General features: G+C 46.7%; 1 pseudogene; it reads right to left on the minus strand.

Annotated features, from left to right (window-relative positions):
• Nucleotides 1-1,733: 1,733 nt before the first annotated feature.
• On the minus strand, nt 1,734-2,592 carry LOC132231387 (phosphatidylethanolamine-binding protein 1-like; annotated as a pseudogene).
• Nucleotides 2,593-14,614: the final 12,022 nt, after the last annotated feature.

A 14,614-nucleotide genomic window follows, 5' to 3' on the forward strand; every position in this document is an offset into this window, starting at 1 on the left:
ACCGGACTATTGTGATAGCCTGCCTCCTCACTGGTTTCCCTGCTTCTGCCTTTGCCCTCTTTAATCTATTCATGACAGATTCATATGTCACACCTCTGCTGGAAACCCTTTAATGGGTAAATTGATGACTAAAAGCAGAAGTTCTTATTCTGAGCTGCAAATGGTATTCTGAGCTGGCTTCCTGAGACTTCTCTCACCTCATTTGCAGTCTCTCCCATCCCCATCATTCTGCTATACCCACTTTTCCTCAGACCATGCGTTCTCACTTCAGAGACTTTGCATATGTTGTTTACTCTGCCCGGAAATCTCTCCCCCCACATACCCACGTGACTTGCTTCCAGATCTCTTTTAGGTCTTTACTCCAATGTCGTCTTCTTGGTAAAGCTTTTCTTGGACACCCCATGCAAAATTCCTATTCTCCTTCCCTGTGTTATTTTTTTCCCCTTTGGGGACTTACCACCATCTAAGATAATATATCTATTCTGGTTTATGTCACTCAAAAATGTATGCTCCATTATAGCAGATTTCTGGTCAGTTTTGCTCACTGCTGAATCTCCAGCTCCTTTAACAATGCCTGACACATACTAGGTGCTTAATAAATATTTGTTGAATACATGTTTACTTAGTTCTTTGTTGAGTGAATTTAGAAGGAGAAATGAGGTCTGCTGACTCATTCCATTGATCCATCCTACCTCTCCAAACTCAATGTCTGTGACACACAAGTAGCTGTTTGATGGGACTCATCCCAGGCCCCAGCACCCCTGGGCTTCTGGGGACTTGTCAATAAATAGCACCCTCCTTGCTTGAAAACGTTCTGAATCATTTGAGAAATAAGACAAAGGAATAAGGCATATGGGGACCAAAATACCAGTCTTTTTATTGAAAACACTCACACACACACACACACACACACACACACACACACACACACACACACACACCTGATCTTGAAGATAGTGCCTATGTCTGTGGATTGGTGTGCTTCCTAAAATCGATCTCAGAATTAGACAAATTTTACCACCCATTCATTGGCAGTGCTTCATACTGCAGGACCTAAAGCACAGAGAAACAGGCGTTCCTGTTCTTCCTCCCAAACTCGCAGATTGTTTAAGTCACGTCTCTCTTTTTAGGGGAGGAGTGAGTTGGAGGCAGAAGGAAGCCTGTGGATGCCTTTTCCATGGAGGAAACAATGAGGATGCGTGTTTCTTTTTCTTTTTTTGTCCACACAATGTTTTTGTTTTTATTCAACTGTAAGCAAACAGCAGAATTAACATAACATTTAGCAACTCCAGACTGGCTTTTGTTGCACCAAGGAAGAGTGGTAAATTGAACAGGCACAGACTAACGGATTTCAGACAACCCCTCACCCAGCCCTGCAGCGCCGCAGGAAAGGGACTCTCCAGATTGCTTTTCCAGTCTGCTCTTCAGAGGATACGCCTTTAAATTCTGGGTTGTTATTCTTTTTTTTTTTTTTTTTTAAATATATTTTATTGAGTTTTTACAGAGAGGAAAGGAGAGAGATAGAGAGTTAGAAACATCGATGAGAGAGAAACATCAACCAGCTGCCTCCTGCACACTCCCCACTGAGGATGTGCCCGCAACCAAGGTACATGCCCTTGACCGGAATCGAATCTGGGACCTTTCAGTCCGCAGGCCGACACTCTATCCACTGAGCCAAACCGGTTTCGGCGGGTTGTTATTCTTATATTACCAATCTGATGACCACGTCATAGTACCAAAAAAGCCCCCCCAAATGGAGTTCAAATTTGATCAAAACATAAATCCAGGGTGTGTGACCCTGTACAATGATAAAGGACAGGTAGAAGGACAAGACACCTTACAGGTCTGTCTGCTCAGGTCTCGCCTGTGAGAGTGGGAATGGGGAAGAGGAGAAATCAACATGCATCACTGAACTCGAGAACACTGCCTGGGCCCCCGGGGCGATGTCTGTCTGCTGGCTTTCCCCTACTTCCCAGCCAGCTGCTCATAGAGCTTGGGCACATAGTCATCCCGTTCCTCCTGGCAACACGTGCCGGCCACTGGGGGTCCTACTTTTTGTGGAAAGATGCCACTTTGAATTTGCCACTCTGCTCTCCAGATCGGTTGCTGAGAATGGGCTTGTCACATTTCAGCGGCTTGGCCGGCTCCTAAACCAGCCAGACCTAGCGGTGAAGGCCTGTGCCCTTGGGAGGCCCAGAGTCCACATATCAGAGAGGACGGTGCCACTGCTGATGTCGTTGTCCTTCATGTTGACCACCAGGAAATGGTGCCATTCCCTCAATTTGGGGTCCTTTCTGCTTGGAGCATCCGGGTCTGTCAAGACCAGGGCGTAGAGTTTACTAGTACTTGGATCAAGGCCATCCCATGAAATACCAGCGGGCTGGTTCTTAACCTGGGTGGGCGTTAGCACTTTGCCCAGCTCGTCGACCTCCGCCCTGAAGTATTTGACCTGCAGCGGGTGCTTTGGCCTCTCGTCCACTTCCTGCAGGCTCAAGGGCCCGGACCACTGGCTGCGGCCCACCGGCATCGCGGGGCCCAGCGGGGACTACCGGAGAGATGCAGGGGAACCGGGGGCAGGCCAACAGCACTGACTCGGAGGATGCGTGTTTCTTATTTAACAATCCCCAACTCTTTTATTTTAAAATAACAGCTTTATTGATATATAATTCACATATCATAAAATTCACACTTTTAAAGTATACAAGCCAGTGGTTTTTAGTATAGTCACAGAGTTGTGCACATCACCACACTTTAACTCCAGAGTGTTTTATTGCCCCAATGTCCTTTGAAACACAAAAGTTTTTAATGTTTACAGAGTACAATTTATCTATTTGTTCTATTGTTGCTTGTTCTTTTGGTGTCATATCTAAGAAACTATTGCCTAATCCAATGTCAGGAAGATTTACTCCAATGCTTTCTTCTAAGAGTTTTATGGTTTTAGCTCTTACATTTAGATCTATGGTACATTTTGAATTAAATTGCTTATATCGTGTAAGTAGGGGTCCAACTTCATTCTTTTGCATGTGGATATCCAGTTGTTGTCTCCACACTCTTGTCTAAAATTAATTGATCATAAATATAAGGGTTTATTTCTGGATTATCATTTCTAGTTCATGAATCTGTACGTTTATTATTTTTTAAATCCTCAAGCGAGGAGTGAGGATATTTTTTCCATTGATTCTAGAGAGTGGAAGGGAGGTGGGGGGTGGAGAGAAACATCGATGTGTCAGAGACACATTGACTGGGGCGGGGGATCAGACCTGCAACCCAGGTACGTGCCCTTGACTGGGAATCAAACCCACAATACTCCAGTGCCAGGCTGGCCGGGGCAATATGTTAATTCTTTTTGTTGTTAATCCTCACCTGAGGGTATTTTTCCCCAATTGGTTTTTTTTAGAGAGAATGGAAGGGAGGGGGAGAGACAGAGAAAGAGAAACATTGATGTGAGAGAGACACAACAATTGATTGCCTCCCACATGGGCCTGGACTGGGGTTAGGGATTGAGCCTACAACCGAGGTATGTGCCCTTGACTGAAATTGAACCTGGGACCCTTCAGTCCACAGGCTGATGCTCCAACCATTGAGCCAAATCTGCCAGGGAAAATATGTTTATTCTTATGCTAGTACTACGGTCAGACTTACTGACTGTTAAACACTTGCTTTTTAAAACTTAACTGTGAATCTTGAAGATCATTCTATAGCAGCGCATACAGATCTACCTCATTCTTTTTAACAGTTGCATACTATTCCATTTTGTCCAAATGTTCCCATACTGAGGGATATTTAAACTATTTCCAGTTTTTTACTATTACCATCAATTCTGCAGGAAACATCCTTATATTAATTTATTTGTACATGTCACGCTGCTTTGGGAAAAACTTTGAAAAGTAAAAGAACCATATAAGAACAAGGGTTTTTCTGATTAGGAGGTTTGCTGTTATCTTCCTGCAACTCTACCTTCTCCTTTCTGGCACCCCCAGTCTTGACCATCAGTGCTCTCAGCAGACCGGAAAGCTCTCCATCACTGGCTCTAGCAGTTGGAATAGAGTGTCTCCTGGGACACTGGCGTGGAGTGGACAGCACTGTTCAGCAGTTACTAGATTCAGCCTGGCTGCTCCCAGGTCATGGCCTGTTTTAGTCTGGAGTGCTGAGCTACGGATGCTGGTGTGCAGCACGTTGATGACTGCAGGAGTAGCCAAGAGCCATGCCTCTGGGATGACCTTGGCTGCCAGGGTGCACTGGGTGCTGCTGTTTTGCTGTATCAGGCTCTGATGTCTTCTGACCAGGAGAGGGCAGTAGTAAGCTGCCTAGCACTTGTGCCAGGCTCATGGAAGGCCCTTCTCCCAGCACAAGTTGTTTCTGTCTGGAGCAGCGCCACTAAATCTCTTTATTCTTGAGGAAGGAAGATGTGTTAGAGGAAATTTGGAAGAATATGCGTTGAGGATAATATAGGAGAAAGTAAAATCAAGGTAGCTCCCCCCCACCATGAAAATAGCTTTATTTTTTCTCATAAATATAATGTACACACACTATAAAAACTTCAAACAATACAAAGAAGTACAAAGCAGAAATGAAAAACTGCCTGAATCCCATGGCATGAAATAACCACTGTTCACATTTTCGGGAGTATTTTTGTAACCTGCATTTTTTTTTTTTTTACCTGGAAGATGTGGACATCTATTCTTGTCAATACCTTTAATGTTTGAGGCCTCAGGATCTGTAGGTACATAATGCTTCTTAAATTTTTCCACCTGTGTTACCCCAAAGGCAGAGAAGATGAATGAATGCATTGCTGGGCGGGCGGTGTGTGAGATAGTCTGTGGTGCTGAAATGTAAGACAGCGGGAAAAACTTCTTTGAAATTATTGGGATTTTACCTTTAAAATTCAGATAAATTTTGTATTATACCTCATAACATTAAAACAATTTTTAAAAATCCTTACCCAAGGATATTTTTTCCATTGATTTTTAGAGAGAATGGAAGGGAGGAGGAGGAGGGGGAGGAGGTGGAGGAGGAGGAGGAGGAGAGAGAGAGAGAGACATCTATTGGAGAGAAAGACATCAATTGGTTGCCTCCCACATGTGCCCCAACCAGGGCCAGGGATCAAACCTGCAACCAGGTATGTGCCCTTCACTGGGAATCAAACCCATGAACCTTAAGTGCCAAAACTCTAACCACTGAGCACACCGGTCAGGGTACTTCATAACATTTCGCATTCTATTCCATGTTTATTTTTATTTTAAAATATTGTCTTTTCTTTTTCAAATCTTTTTATAACATTCTATTGTGTGTATGCACCATAATCTACTAAGCAAAATGCAGTGTTCAACATTTAAATCATTTCCAATTTTTCTCTAATATAAATACTATTGCAATGAGCATTCTTATGTATATACTAGAGGCCCGGTGCACAAAAATTTGTGCACTTGGGGGGAGGGGGGGCTCCCTCAGCCCAGCCTGTGCCCTCTCGCAGTCTGGGACCCCTCGGGAGATAACCACCTGCTGGCTTAGGCCTGCTCCCGGGTGGCAGAGGGCAGGCCCAATCCCTAGGTGCAGCCCCTGGTCGGGCTCAGAGCAGGGCTGATTAGGGAGTTGGGGCGCCGCCCCCAGTCATGCACAGAGCAGGGCGGATCCGGAGGTTGCGATGCCACCCTCAGTCATGCTCAGGGTAGGGCCGATTTGTGGGTTGGGGCACCGCCCCCTGTCACACTCAAGGCAGGGTCGATGGGGAGGTTGCGGCGCCACCCCCTGTCACGCACAGAGCAGGGCCAATCAGGGGGTTGGGGCGCCGCACCCTGTCACACTCAGGGCAGGGCCGATGGGGAGGTTATGGCTCTACCCCATCACACACAGAGCAGGGCCCGTGGGGGGGGTTGGGGCACCACCCTCTATCACCCACAGAGCAGGGACGATCAGGGGGTTGAGGCGCCGCCACTGTCACACTCAGGGCAGGGCCGATGGGGAGGTTATGGCTCTATCCCGTCACACACAGAGGAGGGCCCGTGGCGGGGGGTGGGGGGGTTGGGGTGCTGCACCCTGTCACACACAGAGCAGGGCTGATCAGGGGATTGGGGCGCCTTCCCCTGTCACGAACAGAGCAGGGCAGATAGGGAGGTTGTGGCCCCGCCCCCTGTCACAGAGCCGCAGGGCGATCAGGGGGTTTGAGTGCTGCCCCCTGTCACGCTGATCCCGGTGCCGGGAGGCATATTACCCTTTTACTATATAGGGTAGAGGCCTGGTACATGGGTGGGGGCTGGCTCGTTTGCCCTGAAGAGTGTCCTGGATCAGAGTGGGGGTCCCCACTGGGGTGCCTGGCCAGCCTGGGTGAGGGGATGATGGCTGTTTGCAGCTGGTCACACACCCTTCAGGGTGGGGGTCCCTATTGGGGTGCCTGGCTAGTCTGGGTGAGGGGCTGAGGGCTGTTTTCAGGCTGGTGGGTGACTAAAGCTCCCAACTGCTCCTTTTTTTCTTTTTCTTTTTTTATTCTGGGCCAGCTTTAGCTCTGGCTCCAGCTCTGAGGCCTCTGCTGCTGAAAGCAGGTATCTGGTTTGTTTCGGTTCTATAATCGAAACACTGTATCAACTCCAGCTCTGAGATCCCGGGCCGGCTGAAAGCAGGTTTCTGGGGTTTTGTTTAGCTTCTATATTTGTAACAATGTTTCAAACTACAAGCTCAGAGGCCGGCAAGGCAGGTGGGGAATGTTGGAGTCCCCCGTCACTGAAGAAGCAAGCCTCATATTAACTTCAAGCTGCCTGGCTGCTGGCCGCATCTTGGCTGGCAGTTAATTTGCATATCGCCCTGATTAGCCAATGGGAAGGGTATCGGATGTATGGCTAATTACCATGTTTCTCTTTTATTAGATAGGATATTTTCTTTGGTCTGAGTACATGAATTATTAGAATAGAGTTCTAGAATGGGCACTTTTATTGTTTTGTTATTTTAAAACACATTTTTATTGATTTTAGAGAGAAAGGGAGAGAGATAGAAACATCAATGATGAGAGAGAATCATTGATTGGCTTCCTCTGCATGCACCACACTGGGATCAAGCCCACATGTGTCCAGACCAGGCATGTGTCCAGACCAGGAATTGAACCGTGACTTCCTGGTTCACAGGCCAACGCTCAACCACTGAGCCACGCTGGCCAGGCGTAGAATGGACACTTTAAAAAAATGAAAATATCCTCTTCCTCCTCAATGCTTTTGAAAAATTGACACAAATGAAATTGAAAAAAAGGTGCTGATGGGGATAGGGGTTGTCCCTTTAAGCTTCCTTTTCTAGTCCTGGCTGGGACTGAAGGGTGGACTGGCTGTAGGGTTGGACCCAACGCTTCTCCAGTATTTAGCACATGCTGATTACATTATGTGCTAAATACTAGCTTCTTGATACCCTTGCTGTGCTAAGCCTTTCTTCCCACCTTATCTCATTCAGTCTTCGCAACAACCTGGGAGCATAAGCATTCTTATTCCATTTTTCAGAGTGGGAGCCAACACAGTGAATCCAGGTGTTCTGGCCAAGGTTACACAGCTAGTAATTAGGTGTGGGGGTGTCTCAATGCAGGAAGCCAGGGTCTTTGTCAGCTTAGTGAATAGGACATCGTGGCTGCAGACTTGTTCCTAGGACAGTTGTCTAAAAACCTTTTAGTTACAAGACAAAACAAAACAAAACCTCCACAAACATTAAAGCTTTTTTTTAAATGGAAGGGTGATGGTGGGGAGAGAATTCTATGCACACAGAGAAGTCTCATGCAACCCAAGAGGAGAAGTAATTAGTCTTATGAGGGATAAGGAGGTAGCTCACTCTCTTTGTTGGTCTCTTCTCTCTTATTTATTCTCTCTCTCTCTCTCTCTCTCTCTCTCTCTCTCTCTCTCGGAAATCACAGCCTCCAGCCTCTGCTTCCATGTATGTGTCAGCCTCATTCTTCTCCTTCAGCAGATCAGCTTCTCTGCTGCTCCATGACTGTGACTTCCCCCTGCTTCCAATTTTACATTTTATATTTACAAGTTTAAGCATGCAGCTCAGGCCGAACTAGGATCTCTCAGTGCTAAACCTGAAACCCCAGGAGAGAGAATCTGATCTGATTATGCCGCAATGCGTGTCCACTTCTGGTTCAACCAGTTGTGGCCTTGGGACTCGGGGTTCAGAAGTACAAATACGGCTGTTAGTCTAGTCTGTGTGCAGGGGCGGATCTTTGAAAAAGGGGATCATTGTGGGCTGGGAAGATTCCTACAAAAGTGTATGTCTCTGTCTGTCTACTAGAAATCCCTGTCTATAAAATCCCAGCGTTAATCAGCACTCTTTGGGATAGAAGTGACAGAAACTCAAGATGACTTAAACACAAAACGGGAATTTATTGCCTCCAAGAGAATAGTCAAGGGTTTGGCTTCAGGCACCGCTAGAGCCACTTGCTCCAAAAATACTATTAGGAACCTATCTCTTTCCATTTTTTTAGTTACACCTTTTTCTGTTTTTGCTTCATTCCTAGATAGGCTTTCTCCTCACGGTGATAATATGGCCACTAGTAGCTCGAGGCTTATATTCTCATGACTTAGCTTCCTCTGTGGAAAGCAAATTTCTCCTTTCCAATCATTTCAGCTCTGATTGGGTTTGATTGACTTATAAGCCCATTCTGAACCAATCACTGTGACCAGGGGATAGTTTCATCTGATTGGCTAGCCCTGGGTCACACAAGCATTTCTAGAGCTGGCCTGATTCAGCCACATTGAGTGGAATGGGGGAAGGACAGTTCCTTAAAGGAGAAATGGGGTGCTATTACCAGATGTTCCAGAAACTACTATTTTACACAGTGAATTGAGCCCTGGCCGGGTAGCTCAGTTGGTTAGCGCATTGCCCCCATATGCAAGGTTGCTGATTTAATCTCCAATCAGCACATACAAGAAGTAACCAATGAATGCATAGATAAGTGGAACAACAAATCCATTTCTCTCTCTCTGTTCCCATCCTTCTCTTCCTCTTTCTCCCTCTCTCAAATCAGTTGATTAAAAAAACAAACAAACAAACAAACCCAAAACAACAGTGAGTTGAAATGTGCACCAATAACCTCCTAGGATATGGTAAATAATCCTGGAGAAGGGTGAGGAGATGCTTTTCATTCTTTTATTCGATATACATTTATTGAGGTTCCTATATGTGCTCAGTATTGTACTAGGCTCAGGATACAACAGTGAATCAGAGAAGCAAGATCTTTGTTCTCATGGAGCTTAAATTCCAGTAGTGTACCAACAAATAAATGTTTCTTGAGCACCTACTATGTATAAAGCACTGTGCTCCAACTCCAGTTCCTTTCCTTCCCTCTCCATATAAAGAGAGAGAAAATGTTGCCTTTCCCTCTAGGATCTTACAATATACCAAAGCAAATAAAATTATGATAAGTAATAAGAGCAAATGGTAAATGCCCAGAGAATTATATAAACAAGAAGATGCTTTGAGAGAGAGGACTGGGCTGGGGAACAATGCTCCTTCCACTGCTAATGGCAATAATAATAATGGCTAGCACTCATTCAGTGCTTCCTGGGTGCCAGGAACTGTGGGGAGATTCCTGAGCATCTCCTTTAATACCACTAACAACCCTACAAAGAAAGTACCCTATTTGCCCAGCGGGCATGGCTCAGTGATTGAGCATCAACCTATGAACCACGAGGTCACGGTTCGATTCCCGGCTGGGGCACATGACTGGGTTGCAGGCTCAATCCCCAGTGTGGGCATGCAGGAGGCAGCTGATCAATGATTCTCTCTCATCATTGATGTTTCTATCTCTCTTTCCCTCTCCCTTCCTCTCTGAAATTTACGTGTGTGTGTGTGTGTGTGTGTGTGTGTGTGTGTGTGTATACCCTATTTGACAGAGGAAGGAACTGAGGCTCAGAGAGATAAAGTGACTTGCTCAAGAACACACAGCTGGGGAGTTCAGAGTCAGCACTTGAACCTAGGTCTGTCTGATTTCTGAGCCGTAACTTTATTTCATAGTCCTGGGCCTATATAGTAGAAGGGCAGGAGGTGTTGGGTCAGGAAACGTGGGCATGTGGTAAACCTGAGGGACAAGGAGCCTCAGGAATAGGCTTTGTTTTCCCCTCTACACAGAGGGCTATCTCTGCTTCTCCATACAAATGGCAGAAAGTGGCTGTCCCCAGCTCTGGGTCCAGTGCCTAAACCTGACTCTGTAAACTGGCAGCCCTGTAGGCCAAATATGATGCACAAGATATTCTTAGCTTGTGGCATTTAAAAGAATGAATTAATGCCCAATATTCAAAAATGGGGAAATTTCACATAAAAATCTGGGAAGTCAGAATATCTGTCAAGTCTGGACCTATATTCCCATGGCAACCATCTGCTAAGCAGAGTAGCAGCTGCTACTTTTAGACATGGAACAGACTCTCCATTTGCCACAATTGCCCATTCCCCATTGTCTCTCATTGTGCTGTTTCATTCATTTTCATTGCTGATGTGACCCTTGGGAACATGAAATAGAGTCACTATGTCCCAGAGTTCCAGGAGATAGAATTCAGTCCAGCTTGGGTCAAGTGTACACCTCTGGTTCAAAACACCGTGGTGATAGCAGGGCAAGCTTTGGTAAGGTCAACATGGAAGCTAGGGGCACCTCTTCAGCAAGATCTGTGGGCAACAGTGGGTTTTCAGGAAAAGGACTGTAGTTGGCCAGGCACTCCAAGGTAAGTCTAGTGAAAGGGGAAAAAGTTCAGACCTAGAGCCCACTTTTAAGGTGTGTAATAGTCTAGGCTTCAAGTCATGACGAAGGCCTGAGCTGAAGCAGAAACAGGGATGGAGGGGAAAGGGGGAGATTTATACAATGTTAAGAGCATCATGATTTGTAGGCAGGGCAGGGAGAGGGCAAGGTGACCTTTGAGCCTCTGGCTTATGTAACAGGGTAAAAGGTGGTGTCATTCATCAAGATCGAGAGAAAGAGCAGGTTTTGGGGGGAGATAAAGGGTTCAGTTTTGGGTATGTTGTGCTTGGGGTCATGCAAGAAGTGCTGCTTAGTAGGCAGGTGGCGTTTGGGGGGAAGATCTGGGCTGGAGATATGGTCTGGGAACAGCAAAGAGGTGGGTGTTAAAAGACCTGGGCACCGATTAAACCTGGGAGGGGCCATGAAGAATAGGAAGAGAAGGGGAGTAAGAGCAGAACCGCTGAGGAACAGCATTTAAGGGATGGAAAGCAGCCAGTACCAACCAAAAAGTGCAGTCGCAGAGAGAGAAGGAGAGCCAGGGGGCTGTGGCTTCAGAAGTCCAGGAAGGAGAGTTTAAAGAGAAGAGTGTCAACAGGTGTTGAGAGAAGACAAGGAGGAAAGGCCTGGAGACAGTCTTTTGGATTTGGCAATTAAGATCATTGATGAGTATAATGGGAGTGGAGTGGTTGGGCAGAAGTTACAGGGGCTGAGAAAGGAGTGGGTAGGGAGGATGGGAGATAGGGTGTCAACTCTCCCTAGGACTGGGGTATGGAGGGAAGGAGAGGGCTTGTCCAAGGGCAAAGAGTTTGTGTCAAATCAGATTCTATGGGAAGGCCTGGCTGCGGGTAGGAACCCAGGTATAATTAATGTCTTATTTTGTGTATGGGGGTTGGGGGGTCTAGGAAGGGCTCAGCTGCCAGGTGCTGTCTTGTTTATGGAACCAGAATGAAAGCTCATCCTAGGGGCCAGCAAAGGGAACTACCCTAAGAGGAGGCCCAGACTTTGTGGCTGGGTTTCCCCCACTCTGCATCTAGTTTCCTTGATCCACTGATTATCTTGGGCCGGTTTTGCTGAATGACTCAGGAGCTTGAGCAACCTTTGCATACTGGGTTTCAAAGCTCTGGGGGAGGGAAAGTCTGATTCTTTCCTGATAACCAAGAAACAGTCATTAGATATTGCAAGAAGGACAATTAGCCCCAGCTTTAGGGAAAAAAAAGGGGGGGTCTCTAAACATTAGAGAATTCCAGTGCTTGGATCTGGGAGCTGATGCTGGAGTGCTTTTCCTCTCTGCCTCTCCCGGAGTCTTAATAAAAATAACAATATCTAATAGTTAATGAGTTCTTTTATAATTGTCAGGCCCTGTTCTGTGGGGCTTTATCTCTGACATTACGTACTCTTATTATCCCATTTGACATGAGAAAGTTGAGAGTTAGAGCGGTGACATGACTCCCAGTAGCTGAAAGAGCTGAGAGCGGACTGCCACAAGCCCATGTTATTTTTAAAATTTATTATTATTTTTTACTTATTGATCTTAGAGAGAGAAACATCGATTTGTTGTTCCACTTATTTATGCATTTATTGGTTGGTTCTTAGTATGTGCCCTGATCAGGGGATTGAGCTCACGACCTTGGTGGAGAGGGGCAGTGCTCTAACCAACCGTGCTATCTGGCCAGGACGCAAGCCCATGTTCTTTACCTCTGACACGGCACATCTCAGGATGTCTCTAGGTGACCTAGCCAGGCTGTGGAGCTGATGAAGATCCCAGGCAAATGGCTGGAAAACAAGGTTCTTAAAAGAACCTTCTCTCCAGTTAGGATTTCTACTGGAAAGGAAGGGACAGGATCCTCTGAGCTTGTTCTGAGGCTCCTGGTTACCTGAGACCCTTTCCGTGGCTCCCTCCCCTGAGCTTCTAAACTCAGTGATAAAGGACCTATTCATTGGGCCTCCAAGACCTGGGTCTGGAAGCCGGCCCTGGCACCAGTCAGCCAGTGGTTAGTCCCTCCCTCCTTGAGCCTGCTTCCCCTGCCCCTCCTTCTGGACTCAACACCTGGTATCTCTTTCTTCTGTCCCTGAGCCCAGGGCGCGTGAGGCCCAGGTAGGTACAGTATCACTTTCTTCCTAAACTGTCTCCAAAGCAGGGACAATTTGGTGTGCTGCCCGCACCTACTGTCAGCGCATACTTCCAAGGGTTTCTGTGGAACCCAATCTCCCGTAAACACCCAAAGAGGAGGAAGTGGGCCAAGCAATGAGCCTGCGATTGCATCAGGGCTGACGCACTCCCATTGCCTTTATCCCATCTCAGTCTCCAGAGGAGCCCATGGGACCAGGCCCAGGCCCTCTCCCCTTCATTCAGCCTAGGAGACAGGCTAAGGTTAAGGCGAAAAAGTAATATTTACACAGTGCCAACCAGGCGCCATGTAACAATAATTAATATCTGACTCAGGGCACCTTAGGCACTGGATCAGCAGCTCTCATTCTGTAATAAGAAGCAAGTAGCATTTTATTGTACGCTGGTGCTATGTGGTTTACATGAATTATCTCAGCTAATTCTAGCAACACTCTTAAGAGTTAGTATGCAGAGACAGAGAAGCAATGATCAGACCATCAGACCTCAGAGGGAAGGTAGGGGAGAGTGGGGGTAAGGGGGAGAGATCAACCAAAGGACTTCTAGCAAGCATATAGGCCTAACCAATGGACACAGGCACCAGGGGGGTGAGGGCATGGTTGGGGGGGGGGTTAGGGGGTAACATGGGGATAAGGACACATATGTAATAACTTAAGCAATAAAAAAAATTAAAAAAAGAGTTAGTATGATTATGATTACCCTTTGACAGGTGAGGAAACTCAGACTCAGAGGGGTTAAAGTTCAGAATTATTCAAGATCACTCATCTGGGCATTGGAGAGTCGGGGTTTGGACCTGGGTGGATTTGCTCTTTGCATCATTAACTAATGTAATTTTCTCCACAAGGGTAGTTATTATTACCTTTGGTTTGTAGACGGGGAAACTGAGGCTCAGGAAAGTGAACCGATTTGCCTGAGGTCAAAGTGCAAGTCTCAATTCCTGTCACCTTTAATGTGATGCATTCGTGCTGAACTATAGTGGGCTCAAGGGGAAGGAATCCTTTCTGGAGTTTCCTGAGAATGTCCTCAGTGCAGTGTGGGTTTCACGTCATTTCTCCCCTCGCCTATCTCTAGGCAGTGATAGAATCAGCACCTGCCTCTGTGAAGTCACTCTTCATATCGGTTTGTGGTCGGTCATCTGCTGTCCCAGCCTTCCCTCTACACTGCCAGCTCTCTGAGGGCCAACGCTGGCTATTCAGTCTTCTGTCAGTGCTCACTAGTGCCTGACCCAGAGGAGGGCTTAGGTGAATGAGGAAATGGATTCAGTAGGACCTGGGATTTGAACCTAGGTCTTTTGGGCTCTGCCAGAGCTATTTCCCGCCCTCACCTGCTTCAGGGCCCTCTCACCCAGGGAGGCCTAGTTACACAAGCTGAGAAGCAAATGGCCCAGGCAGCAGGCAAACTGATTTAGAGTCCTTCCCTCTCCTCCCCTTTTCTTGTTCAGAAGCCAAGGGAAAACATGAAAACTCAAAGGTGCCCCAACCAGTCTCAACCCCCAAGTCAAGGAATGCAAAAGGTGAGGAGTCGCCATGGTAACAGCAGCACCAGGTGTGTTGGTGAATATTTAGTTCCTGCAGCCGTGGGCAGGGAAAGCCTGCCCAGAGCCTGTTTGAGGGCTTGCATTTTCTGGCTACAGGGAACTGCATTTCATTTGTTCCTCCTTAATGGGACATTACAGGAGACTTTGCTTTTCATTGCTTCCATCTTCTTATAAGTGAAAGGGGAGGGGAAAAACCATTTTCCTTCCCCTCCAACCCACTCAGAGAAAGGCCAAAAAAACACCGGCATTCCCA

Source organism: Myotis daubentonii, chromosome 3 (assembly GCF_963259705.1).
Source record: "Myotis daubentonii chromosome 3, mMyoDau2.1, whole genome shotgun sequence".
Lineage (NCBI taxonomy): Eukaryota > Metazoa > Chordata > Mammalia > Chiroptera > Vespertilionidae > Myotis > Myotis daubentonii.